At 41.0% G+C, this 12,235-nt stretch overlaps 1 long non-coding RNA gene across 1 annotated transcript in view; it reads right to left on the reverse strand.

The window, feature by feature from the left end:
• 4930435F18Rik (RIKEN cDNA 4930435F18 gene) overlaps positions 1–11,894 on the reverse strand; it is a 36,084-nt gene extending 24,190 nt beyond the window's left edge. The window contains exons 1-3 of the long non-coding RNA NR_153406.1: positions 10,918–11,894; positions 9,703–10,066; positions 9,489–9,602 (exon numbers count right to left, since the gene is read on the reverse strand). This is a non-coding gene — a long non-coding RNA (RIKEN cDNA 4930435F18 gene). The remainder of the gene's footprint in view (positions 1–9,488; positions 9,603–9,702; positions 10,067–10,917) is intronic.
• Positions 11,895–12,235: the final 341 nt, after the last annotated feature.

Consider the following 12,235-nt stretch of genomic DNA (forward strand, 5'->3'; position numbering starts at 1 on the left):
TGGGGCACATAAAGTTTGCAAGACCAAGGGGCATCTCTTCCCAATGATTGCCAACTAGGCCATCTTCTGCTACATATGCAGCTAGAGACACGAGCTCTGTGGGTACTGGTTAGTTCATATTGTTGTTCCACCTATAGGGTTGCAGACCCCTTAAGCTCCTTGGGTGCTTTCTCTAGCTCCTCCATTAGGGGCCCTGTGTTCCATCTTATAGATGACTGTGAGCATCCACTTCTGTATTTGCCAGGCACTGGCAAAGCCTCACGGGAGACAGCTATATCAGGGTCCTTTTAGCAAAATCTTGCTGGCATATGCAATACTGTTTGGGTTTGGTGGCTGATTATGGGATGGATCCCTGGGCGGCATAGTCCATCCTTTCGTCTTAGCTCCAAACTTTGTCTCTGTAACTCTTTTCATGGGTATTTTGTTCCCTATTCTAAGGAGGAATGAAGTATCCACACGTTGGTCTTCAATCTTCTTGATTTTCTTGTGTTTTGCAAATTGTATCTTGGGTATTCTAAGTTTCTGGGCTAATATCCACTTTCAGTGGGTGCATATCTAATGACTTCTTTTGTGACTGGGTTACCTCACTAAGGATGATATCCTCCAGATACATCGATTTGCCCAAGAATTTCATAAATTCATTGTTTTTAATAGCTGAGTAGTACTCCATTGTGTAAATGTACCACATTTTCTGTATCCATTCCTCTGTTGAGGGGTATCTGGGTTCTTTCCAGCTTCTAGCTATTATAAATCAGGCTTCTATGAACATAGTGGAGGATGTGTCCTTATTACCAGTTGGAACATCTTCTGGGTATATGCCCAGGAGAGGTATTGCTGGATCCTCTGGTAGTACTATGTCCAATTTTCTGAGGAACCTCCAGACTGACCTCCAGAGTGGTTGTACAAGCTTGCAATCTCACTAGCAATGGAGGAGTGTTCCTCTTTCTCCACATCCTCACCAGCACCTGCTGTCACTGGAATTTTTGATCTTAGCTATTCTGACTGGTATGAGGTGGAATCTCAAGGTTGTTTTGATTTGCATTTCCCTGATGATTAAGGCTGTTGAACATTTTTTCAGGTGCTGCTCAGTCATTCAGTATTCCTCAGTTGAGAATTCTTTGTTTAGCTCTGTACCCCATTTTTAATGGGGTTATTTGAATTTCTGGAGTTCAGTTTCTTGAGCTCTTTGTATATATTGGATATTAGTCCCCTATCAGATTTAGGATTGGTAAAAATCCTTTCCCAATCTGTTGGTGGCCTTTTTGTCTTATTGATAGTGTCTTTTGCCTTACAGAAACTTTGCGATTTTATGAGGTCACATTTGTCAATTCTTATCTTACAGCACAAGCCATTGTTGTTCTGTTTAGGAATTTTTCCCCTGTGCCCATATCTCCGAGGCTTTTCCCCACTTTCCCCTCTATTAATTTAATTTCAGTGTCTCTGGTTGTATGTGGAGCTCCTTGATCCACTTAGACTTGACCTTAGTACAAGGAGATAAGAATGGATCAATTCACATTCTTCTACATGATACCACCAGTTGTGCCAGCACCATTTGTTGAAAATGCTGTCTTTTTTCCACTGGATGGTTTTAGCTCCCTTGTCAAAGATCAAGTGACCATAGGTGTGTGGATTCAAGAAATACTGCATTTTAAATGGAACAAATGGGAGACAGCAACATGATGCTCAGAGAGGAAAGGAGCTTGCTGGTGAGACTGACAACCTCAGCTCCGTCTCCTGAGATCTAGGAACCATATGATGGGCTAAGAGAACAAACACATGCTGTGGCATGTGCATGTATGTTCATGTGGGCACACACAGAAACTAAAATTCAAAGGGCAAAAGAGAATTTCCTATAGAGGAAGTACCATTCAAAGAACAGTAAAAATTATAAAATTTGGACAAAAGTAGAAAACATTTTCAAGTGATGAAAGAAAAAGGAAGAAAAGAATGAATGGAAGATAGGAAAATGGAAGAGAGGAGAGGGAAAGGGAGGGAAGGGAGGGGAAGGGAAAGGAAGGGAGAGGAGAGAAGGGAAGTGCTAGGGGAGGGAGTGAAGGGGAGAGAGGAGAAGGGAAGGGAAAGGAGGAGAGGGAAAGGAAGGGAAGAAAGAAAGGAGACAGGAGAAGAGAGGGGAATAGAGGGGGAAAGAGGAGGGAGGACGGGAGTGGAGAGGAATGTAATGTGAACTCATTCATGGACAAGACCTTTAGGTGTACAAAGGAACTGAAAGCCTTCTCAAAGGAATCCATTTCAAGCTAGAGTGCTTTCACACAATTTCCAAGAATAACAAACAATCAAGGCTTACATAGCAGCACATGTTTTCTACCTTGTGGCTCTCATAAAGTTGATCTATGATTAGATTTTAGAAAATCTTACAACCTTTCAATATCAAATGCACAACCTTGTTCCTCAAGATGACTGACTTGACAACACAATTTTCTCATCACATTCAAAGACTTTTGTCACCAAGGGACCCAGGAAATGAAGATTTCTAAATCATAGTAATATTTTCACAATGAGATCACTTGTGTTGAAACCTCATGGAAACTTGAGGTCTCTCCTCATTGGAACTTGGCATATAAGGTGGAGGAGAAAGGTTTCCTTAGTCAGCAAAAAGCATGAAAAGTTATCTTTTAAATTTATAAAATATCAAGGACTTGAAAACTACTGGTGTGGGTATCAATGAAGAACCAGTGAAGAGACTCCAGTGACAGGAAGCTGAAAAGACCTTAGGAAATGGAAATGTTCAAAGAAAAGCAACAGTGCTGCGCTTAGGGTGTGTGTGTGAGGAATGATTGAGTTCTATGCTTGCGTGTAATCCCATATGAACAAAACCAGCACATGCTGGAAGGCGGGTGGGGTGACCTCTCTCTATGAGTCATATACAGAAGCTTTGAGTCAGCCTCTGGATTTCCTGATGATATAAACCAAGGCATTTAACCCAACCATATAAAACCTCAAGCAGGGGAACACAGAGACAGTCCAATAGTTTAAAAGACTTCTTTCAAGCAGATGTTGCAACATCCTCTCTGGATCATCTAACATCCAAATGATCATGATATGCTCTTAGCCCTGAGCACAAGAAATAGGCCTGTTTTTTATAAGACTAAGATTCCAGAGTGACACTGTCTTCCCTAAATCCCAACGCTGTTCTTATTTTCTGCACAACTGTCATCTGTCAATAAGATTATTGCCCAGTCTTAGCCAACTGTCACGCTGCATCCATCTGGCAGCTGGAGGAAAGCACACCTCTGACATTAGATGATGCATCAGTGGTTAGAAAGAAAATGAAAGGTGCCTGATGTTTACTGTAGTGGAGCAGCATAAAACCTGAGGGCATTATCCAATTAGCATTCCTCAAACAAGTCACAGTTGAAGCATCAATTGCCACTGAGAGTCACTTTTAACAAGACTAGACATTATAGTGAGTTGGGCTTTGTAATAAAATAAACAAAGTATTGACATTAAGAGACTATAAAATTAGATGGCTTTTTTTTCCAGAATGGCATGCCATGGCTATCAGAATTTTTTATGTACATTTAATTTCCTTGCTTCTGATTTTTAAATGGTTTTGCAGCATAGATCCGAGGTCCTTAGTATAGGTATGAAGCCCCTTTGTAGTTCAGACCTTATTTTCTTTTGGGTTTTACTGTTACAATCCTCAAACATCAAGTTTATACCATGTTCATGAAAAAAAAAAAAGACACTAAGAACTCTAAGGAATTATACATTTCCTAGCCTGTCTCTATTTGCATTTTTCCTTGGATACTCCTAGTGATACTTGGAAATCACTACTGTTTTCCTACCAATTTCTCCTGTGAACCTCAAATATCCCTAAAATCTTTAAGGACAACAACAAAAAAAATCTCTTCCTTCAATGTTCCAATAGTTTGTTTCCACCTTTTCACCTTAATACATTGATTAACACAATCTATACATTCATTTCCATGATTTTTTTCACTTACTAACTATACTGGCTGGTTTTGTGTGTCAACCTGACACAAGCTGGAGTTATCACAGAGAAAACCTCCCTTGAGATCCAGCTGTGAAGCATTTCTCAATTAGTGATCAAAGGTGGGAGGGCCCATTGTGAGTGGTGCAATCCCAGGGCTGGTAGTCCTGGATTTTCCTATAGGAAAGCAAGCTGAGCAAGCCAGGGGAAGCAAGACAGTAAGTAACATCCCTTCCATGGCCTCTGCATCAGCTGCTGCTCCCTGACCTGCTTGAGTTCCAGTCCTGACTTCCTTTGGTGATGAACAGCAATGTGGAACTTTAAGCTGAATAAATCCTTTCTACCCCAACTTGCTTCTTGGTCAGGATATTTTGTGTAGGAATACAAACCCTTACTATGATACGAATTTAACACCTATAAGAGAATCACAAAGAAATGTGCTATAGCCTCTATTCTAGACAAGAGGAATGGAGTCGTTATAGTAACCAAGGCCTAAATTAAAAACCAATGCAGGATATAGCAATTCAATGTTTCTAATCCCAGCATTCATGAGGCAGAGGCAAGAGGATCACTCAAAGTTCAAGGACAACCTGGTTTACAGACCAAGTCTTTGGCTAATCAAGGCTATACAGTGAGATGCTGCTTCAACCTCCTTTTTAAAAGGAACAGACAAATGAAAGAAAGGAGAAAAGGAGAAAAAGATGGAGAAAAGGAAAGAAGAGAAGGAAGAGAGGAAGGAGAAGAGGGAAGAGAAAGAGGGAAGGATGGAAGAAAGGTCATAGCATTGAGTATTTATAGCAAAGAAGATTTGATGCAAGGTGACAGGTTGCAGATGGAGAAGATTCTAATCCAAACTGGACACAAGAAGTCAGCCTAGAAATTAATGATTTCAGGAGAGTGCACTCATTAAAAGAGAAGTAAGGCTAGAGGGGGAAGTTTTGCAAGAGGCCAAAGACCAGAGTCTCCCTTTAGAAACTGCAGCCATGGTGATCTATTTGCAAATGCTGGCTAGAGCCACTGAGGAGAAAAACTCATATTCTACAGCTTGAAAGAGAAATAGACCACAAAAGGCAGTGTTCTGCTCACCAAATATTGAACCCTCTGCCTGCAAGATGGAGGGTTCATGGGAGAAGCTACCTCCTAGAGAGAATAGCAGAAGAGCCTCCTGACAACTGCCAAGGTAATTTCCATCACCTGGGATACAGAGATGCCATAAAAATACCTTCTTTTCCATACATTCAATCTATAGTTAGTGCCTTCAACCATTCAAGACCATTGGGAAGATGGCTAATAACAACACGTGAAAGTCTGCAGATTCCATTTCCCCAGTGACACAGCACAGCATCAAAGGAGAGAAGAGACACAAAACAAGGTTGACAGGACCAGGGGAGTGAGATCCACATCAGAACATATTCCCTTTCCTCGTGAATGCAATGAGCATTTTGTTCTGCTTTTGATTTGTATTGCTAAGTCCTGTGTGGTGACCTATCTGAGAAAAGAAGTAATCCACACCAGATAAGTCACTGTCATTATCTGCTGGTTCCTTCTGCACCTGACTAACTGCCTCCTGAGCTCTCTGCATGCACTATAGTCTTAGTGGTATTTTGCTTTAGACCTTAATCAATCTGTTATCTTTCCTAGGCTTCACAAGTCCAGAGGATAATCAGCATCACTGTATCCCAGGGAACACAAACTATGAAAATTCCAGGTTTTGTTCCGTTGTATTTTGAAAGTGACAGGTCTCCAAATCCCCCTTGCAGATGGTGTTCAGATCGCAAGCTCTTCTGGAAGACACTTCCAAGATTCTGATGACCTTGTTGGCAAGGCTCCAGAAGTGTAAGCAGCATGTATATCAGCCGTCACGTCCCTCATTGCTGGGACTTTCTCCTCTGACAATGTCTTTTTGTTGTTCTAAATGACAAAGTAGCTCAAAGAGCTACATAAAAAAAACCACCTTATCTTAGACATTTGGTGTGTGCTGAGCTGAAGATGAGGGAGATGAAATCACAAAGCTGAGCTTGAATTGGAAAGCAGTGAACCTGTGACTCACTGAATATATGACCTCGGGCAGGTGTCGTACCTCCCCAGCCTTGGTTTTCTAATATGTAGAGTATGAAAAATAATGGAACGAACCACAAAGATTATTTGAATTACGACATGAGCAGGGTAACTAGGCCGGGGCCTAGCAAACACATAAGTAGATGCTCACAGTCAGCTATTGGATGGAGCACAGGGCCCCCAATGGAGGAGCTAGAGAAAGTATACAAGGAGTTAAAGAGATCTGCAACCCTGTAGGTGCAACAACATTATGAACTAACCAGTACCCCAGAGCTCTTGACTCTAGCTGCATATGTATCAAAAGATGGCCTAGTAGGCCATCACTGGAAAGAGAGGCCCGTTGGGCAAGCAAACTTTATATGCCCCAGTACAGGGGAATGCCAGGGCCAAAAAATGGGAATGGGTGGGTAGGGAAGTGGGGGGGGGGAGGGTATGGGGGACTTTTGGGATAGCATTCTAAATGTAATTGTGGAAACTCATAATAATAAAAATATTAAAAAAATAGTGAGAAGAGTGCCCTGCACATACTGCTGAGCACCACTGTCATTCTTACTACTGATCACTACAGAGATTAAACACTCCCAAGGCTCAAGGACTGAGACACCTCTTCTTTGAATCCACTCAATGTCAACTGTAGGACCTGGCTCATGATAGTCACTGTATTCCTTCATTAGCTATATTCAAATGTAGTATAATGCCCTTAGTTGCTTATTATAGGCTATTAAAAAAGAACAAACTTAGTTTCAATCACTTTACCAGGCATCCAGATGTTCACAAGTGGACAGGTGAGGTAAAAGAAAACAAAATCCCAAGCCTCAGCAGAGAATGAAGCAGCAGAAAAACACTCAGGGTCCCTACTCTTCCGGGTGTTACCGCACTGTTCTTGTTGTTTAAAAGACTCCTTTCCTCTCTGCATGTGCCCAGTTCCTAACCATCCTTATTGAAACTCGAGTGAGTGTGTTTCTATGAGGACTCTGAATCATTGCCAGGGGCTTCAGTAGATGTTGCTTGCAAGCTCTAAGTAGGATTGGTTTCACTAACTCGTTTCCCTAGTGTGTGACTAGCTCGTCTAGGAGGGAACAAGTATGGAGCAAGTATGACCCAAAGGCACATCATACATATGAGTAACGCTGAGATTTTTGGCCTTTCAAGACTCCAAAAGGCCTTAATATGGATAAGTAGATTAGTGAGACCATTTTAAAAAGAATCAGTTCAGATCTTCCTTAAATCTAAATTTTCTCATTCATTTGTCATTGATGACCTGATTAATTCAATTTGCTTGTGTAATAATTACCTGTCGCATGCTTACTCTCTGCTAAGCTTTATAGGGATGGAAAGGGTAAATACCTCTTTCCATCCTAGCATTTTTTTCAATCTTTTAATTCTTTTACTGGCAGGAAGCCAAGAAACATATTTACAAAATGTACACATTTCATATTTGCTAAATGATACTGACGAATTTTAATAAGTATTTTGATTTGTAATTTGTGATATGTAGCATGTATATGTATAAGCCCCAAGGATTTTTGTAAGGTGCACATTTGTATGTCACTAAAATTTAAAATATCTAGTAGAAAAAGCAGTATTTTCTCATCCTGAGATGCTCTTATGATGTTTTTAGTAATTTTACTTTCTTCAATAATAACTGCTATACTGAAATCTAGCAGTATAAATTAGCTTCATATATATTAAAATGTATAGAAATAAACCATACAGTGCATATTAATTGGTGTTTTGTTACAAGCAATTGTATCTTTGTTACAAACCCATCAGCTTCTAGAAATTAGTGTGATTACTCGTGATCTAGTCAGTCTGGCTGGCATTAATTTTCTTGATTATAGCTTTTGCCTTAAAATTTGTTTTGTTTTTCTTAAATCAATATTTACTTATAATTTGTATCTGATGCCATATATGATAGCTACTCTTGATGGCAACTTAAATGAACTTTCAGTCACCAGAGACACTCAAACAGTACAGGTAAGTCCATCGTAAAGGTTTAAGCAGAGGATTAAAGAGGGGAAAAGACAAAATGGCTTTTCAAAGCACCTGCTAGGAATGGCACTGACAGCCTGCAGAGAACTGACAGGAGGCTAAACTCAGCATGTGTCCTCATGAGACAGAAAGAGGAATGAAACATGGGTGACAAAGATTAAGGAGGACCTTCTGAGTGACAGTATTTGAGCACTGCGTAAGGACAAAGGTGTGCTGACTGGACAGGAGCAAAAAGAGAAAGAGGCTCAATTCACTGAGTGGGAAGAAAAAAGTAGGTGGGAATGAGGGCAGGTGCCATGTTTCATGGGGTCTAGAAATCCCATGGAGGTAGATGGCACAGAGTTATAATTGGAGAGCCTAGAGCCTATGTGTACTTTGTTCTCCAGGCTGCACATTATAAAACAATAAAAAGCTAATAAATATTGCAAGGCTTTCTTTAACAAACTGAGCATCCTGGACATTTGCTCAGCACATAATAACTTGTAGCCTGACCTTAATATTTAACATTGAGTCTCTGCCAGTTTTATTAGATGTCACTGCCTTTAAACATTTCACTTTGGTCGCTCTGCTGGTGTGAGGGCTGTCAGTGGTCATGAGGAACAGGTTATTGGTTATATTGACTCCTAAAATCTGTTCACTTTGCTTTCCTTGGGTAAGCAACTCTTAGATGATAGAACTTTGACAACAGTGTCACCACCCAGTAAGACTAATTCTTCACATTGTTACCTACCAGAATGGTGTCTATAGCAATTAATCAACACATGTCCTTAGAATGTAATTGTGGAAGTGAGCTGTGGGTAAAAGTATGCTGACAATCATGCTCCAGAAAAATGTCATTACATAGATTATAAACAAAATAAGAAAGAGTGGACAAATGTGCACTTGCTCTGATGCCAATGGCCAGATTACTGGACCATAGTCAGAATTATGGAGAAGATCAAGTAAGTTACAGAGTTTTAAGTTCAAAGCAAAAATGTTAGGGCAAGTCATGGCTGTAGTTGATTAATATGGGCTTCTCTTTTAGGAGGTTGAGAAGTCAATACCTCTTGGTACTCTTGCTCCATTGTTCCACAGCTGTCTTGTTCCCCTCATCCCCTGAAGACCATCTTGACTGGAGTCCCTTCCTCTGCCTAATATGTCTGGAATGAAATGCAAACTCCTTCTTTCCTGGTACCCACGTCCTTACCTCATGTTAGTAAAGGAAGCCATGGTTGCTCTTAGTTGTCTAGGAAATTACCCAAATGTTCATGATTCAACACTCTTTTAAAATGGTTTTTTTTTTTGAAATTATAATACAATTACATTTTCTCCTCCTTTTCCTCCCTCAATACTCTTCATATATTTCCCCTTGTTCTCTTCCAAATCCATGGCCTTCCTTTTCATTAAGAGTTGTTAAATACATATGTGCAGGTGCACACAGTCTTGGGTGCATGTATGTGCATTCCTATATACAGAAACACAACTCAGTCAACCTGCATAACATTACCTTTATGAGTTTTCAGGGCTAACCATTTTGTATTGGATAATCAATTCCTGTGCTCTTTCCTAACGAAGGGGATTTCTCCAGCTTTCGACTCTTCTTAGCTGCCTGTAGTTCTTTCTGTAAGGTTGAGAACTTATGAGCTTTCCTCGCATCCATGATAGCATGTCTATATGTATGATCATCTCAGGTTTAAGCAGTCATGTTGATGAGCACTTACCGATGTAGCTTCCGATGTTCCTAGGAGACACAGTCTCACACCAAACTCCCTGTTCCTCTGGCTCCTACAATCTCTCAAGAAGTTTTCTCACCTCTCTCTTCCTAGCTGGGGAAGGGATGGGGAGTAGCCTTTGGATGCCCAAAGGTATAAAGTAGTTTCATCTAATGTCAAAATGAATTTGTCTTGTTGAACCTCTTGAGGATTCCATAAAAGAAGCAGGAAGTTTGTGCCTCATGAGCATAAGAAAAAACTCATGACAGCAGACTGGAGACTTGCATAGCTGTAAGGTTAAACGGTCATTCAGCTCAGTGGTGGCCTGCCACATTTCACTCTGTAGACAGCAAAGATGCTGATCCTCTCAGGGCTGTCCAGATTTTGTTGGAAGAAAACAAGATGTGATGGGCAATCAGACAGCTGTACTTTCAAGGCAAAATAGTAAAGAACAGTAAGGATCAATTGCATTAGGATTCAGCTTGGAGGGGTGGGTATGGAGTAGAGAGGTATTTTTTCCTAATGTTGGCTGTAGGGCAGGCAACTATTTTACTAAAACCACAAAGCAAGGTAGAGATACATTACTCTGGTTTTATAGTTTACTACTATTAGAGTAGAAAAAAGAAATCACTTAAAAGAGATGTGTGAAGCACCTGGGATGCTCTGTGTCATCTGTTAGGTCTGCTTCATTCTCAGCACTGCACAAGAAGAAGAAACAAAAGAAAGCGACCAAACCAGTAGCAACAGCACCAGTGGCAGCAGCAGCATTATTTTGCCCACATGCCTTTTTAAACGATATTGTTTTACTTTATTTGAAAACATTTCCTGCTCCTTCCAGTGGTGGAGGTTACAAAGAAATAAAAACATTCACAATTTCTTATTCAGAAGAGCTTTCTACAATTTAGTGGAAGAAACAAACAAGTCTGTTTCTATCACTAGGGAAAATTTTCTTAAGAAATGTTCAAGTCAATGTCAAGGGCTGGAGAGATGGCTCTCTAATTTAGAACATAATTTTCTCATGCAAAAGCCCTGAGTTTATTTTCAATCACTAACATTGTCGCTCTTGACTGTCATAGCTACAGTTCCAGGATATCCAACAGCTGCTTCTGAACTCAGTGAGTGCCAGGCAAACATGTGGAGTACATACATGCATGTAGGCAAAACACGCATACACAATAAAAAAAACTTCAGACAGTTAGAGAAAGAGAGATTTTCAAGTGATACCTTCAATAGTTGATAGACGGACAGGCGAGAGCCACAGAGCTTCTGAGGCGGCACCATCTTCGGCTCCAGACAACCGGCCACCTTCCTGGTGAGAGCACAGGGGTCCGCCCGGCCCGAGAGGTTTGTGCCTCAGGCCCCGGCGGGAGCCTCCTTGGCTCCGGGACCCCGCAGAGGGCAGGCTGCACCGGTGAAGGTGTGGAAAACAGAGGCCAACCGTTTCTGGGACAGGCGAGAGCCAGAGAGCTTCTGAGGCGGCGCCATCTTCAGCTCCAGACAACCGGCCACCTTCCTGGCCAAAGCAACACAGCTTCTGGGAAAGATCCTGTTTTGGGCCTTCATCTTCAGCCAGGAGGAGGTCCAAACACCAGATAACTGTGCACCTTCCCTGAAAGAGGAGAGCTTGCCTGCAGAGACTGCTCTGACCACTGAAACTCAGAGGAGAGAGCTAGTCTCCCACATCTGCTGATAGAGGGTAACAAAATCAACAGAGGAACAATCTCTAAACAAAGACAACTATAACAACTAATTCCAGAGATTGCCAGATGGCAAAAGGTAAACGTAAGAATCCTACTAACAGAAACCAGGACCACTAACCATCATCAGAACCCAGAACGCCCATTTCGCCCAGTCCAGGGCACCCTAACACACCTGAAAAGGTAGACCTGGATTTAAAAGCATATCTCATGATGATGGTAGAGGACATAAAGAAGGAATTTAATAACTCACTTAAAGAAATACAGGAGAACACTGCTAAAGAGTTACAAGTCCTTAAAGAAAAACAGGAAAACACAACCAAACAGGTAGAAGTCCTTATAGAAAAACAGGAAAACACATCCAAACAGGTGATGGAAATGAACAAAACCATACTAGACCTAAAAAGGGAAGTAGACACAATAAAGAACACCCAAAGTGAGGCAATGCTGGAGATAGAAACCCTAGGAAAGAAATCTGGAACCATAGATGCCAGCATCAGCAACAGAATACAAGAGATGGAAGACAGAATCTCAGGTGCAGAAGATTCCATAGAGAACATCGGCACAACAATCAAAGAGAATGGAAAAGGCAAAAAGATCCTAACTCAAAACATCCAGGAAATCCAGGACACAATGAGAAGACCAAACCTACAGATAATAGGAGTGGATGAGAATGAAGATTTTCAACTCAAAGGACCAGCAAACATCTTCAACAAAATTATTGAAGAAAACTTCCCAAATCTAAAGAAAGAGATGCCCATGATCATACAAGAAGCCTACAGAACTCCAAATAGACTGGACCAGAAAAGAAATTCCTCCCGACACATAATAATCAGAACATCAAA

Source organism: Mus musculus, chromosome 13 (genome assembly GCF_000001635.26).
Source record: "Mus musculus strain C57BL/6J chromosome 13, GRCm38.p6 C57BL/6J".
Lineage (NCBI taxonomy): Eukaryota > Metazoa > Chordata > Mammalia > Rodentia > Muridae > Mus > Mus musculus.